The sequence below is a fragment of the Chrysochloris asiatica genome, unplaced genomic scaffold (assembly GCF_000296735.1).
Source record: "Chrysochloris asiatica unplaced genomic scaffold, ChrAsi1.0 scaffold01371, whole genome shotgun sequence".
Lineage (NCBI taxonomy): Eukaryota > Metazoa > Chordata > Mammalia > Afrosoricida > Chrysochloridae > Chrysochloris > Chrysochloris asiatica.
In genome coordinates, this window is record NW_006409889.1 from 3169 (window position 1) to 4826 (window position 1658).

The 1658-nt window shown below is 39.3% G+C and overlaps 1 pseudogene; it reads left to right on the top strand.

Annotated features, from left to right (window-relative positions):
- The first annotated feature begins 694 nt into the window (after window positions 1-694).
- LOC102815962 lies at window positions 695-1146 on the top strand (annotated as a pseudogene).
- The last annotated feature ends 512 nt before the right edge of the window (window positions 1147-1658 follow it).

The window sequence follows — 1658 nt, forward strand, 5'->3', positions numbered from 1 at the left end:
AAGTTATATGAATTGTTGAATGTGAAACTGATGATGTGCCCTGTAAACTTTCACTCAATCCACAATAAAAACCTTAAATTAAAAAAAAAAAAATGGATAGAACAACCAGAAAGAAACTTGACAAAGCACAGAAAACTAAACAACAGAATCAGCCAACTGGACCTCATAGATGTGTACAGAGCATTCAACCCAACAACAGCACAATACACATAATTTTCCAGTAAACATGGAACATTCTCCAGAATAGACCATGTCTTAGGCCACAAAACAAATCAACATAAATTTGCAAATATCAAAATACTACAAAGCATTTTCTCAGACCACAATGTTATCAAAGTAGAAATCAACAATAGGAAGACCAAGGAAATCAAGTCCAATACATGGAAACTGAATAACACCCTGCTGAAAAGCAACTGGGTACTAGAAGAAATTAAACGTGAACTCACAAAGTTCTTAGAAACAAATGAGAATGAAAACACAACTTACCAAAATCTTTGGGACACGGCAAAAGCTGGGCTGAGAGGATAATTTATTGCAATAAATGCACACATCCAAAAAGAAGAAAGAGCCAAAATTAATACATTAACACATCATCTACAACAATTAGAAACAGACCAACAGGAGGGAACCTACACTCACCAATAGAAAGAAATAATAAAGTTCAGAGCAGAAATAAATGACATAGAGATCCAAGATGGCAGCCAGCAGGAGGCTGATGAAGGAGCTTGAAGAAATGCTCAAATATGGGATGAAAAACTTCCATAACATCCAGGTTGATGAAGCTCATTTATTGACTTGGCAAGGGCTAATTTTTCCTGACAAACTTCCATATGATAAGGGGGCCTTTAAAATCTAAATCAACTTTCCAGCAGTGTACCCTTTGAAACCACTGAAGATCACAATTAAAACAGGGATCCATCACTCAAACATTGATGAACAGAGTCAGGTTTGCCTGCCTGTAATTAGTGCTGAAAACTGGAAGCCAGCAACCAAAACTAAGTAATTCATAGCACTGGCCAATGATCCAAAGACCAAACGCCCACTCCAGGCTGACCTAGCTGAAGAATACTATAAGGACTATAAAAATTCTGTAAGAATGCTGAAGAGTTTACAAAGAAATATGGGAAAAAGCGACCTGTGGACTAAAAATCTGCTGCAAATGATTCTAGCAATTGTGAACAGAGACCCCAGCAGTGCATTCAGATCCCCCCGCAAAGCAGGACTCTGTGGAGAAATGACGCGTGCCACTGCCTGGCGTCTGATTGTGGCCGTTACTAACTTTCTACAGTTTTCTTAATCAAAAGTGGTCTAAGCAGAGATAAAAACAAGATGGCAGAATCGGGTTGAAGTGCAGTGACGAGATCAGACAGGAACAACACAGAATACAGGACCGGGAAGGCTCAGGTGATGGTCCCAGAACTCTGAACCACATATAAAGGAATATTTAGAAGGTTGGAAGACTTACAGCTAACCATTAGAGAGATGCAAATCAAAACAACAATGAGATATCATCTCACACCAACAATAACAGCCAAGATAAAAAAACATAGAGGACAATAAATGCTGGCAGGGATGTGGAGAGACTGGGACACTCCTGCATTGCTGGTGGGACTGCAAAATGGTCCAACCTCTCTGGAAAGCAATATGGCGTTTCCTCA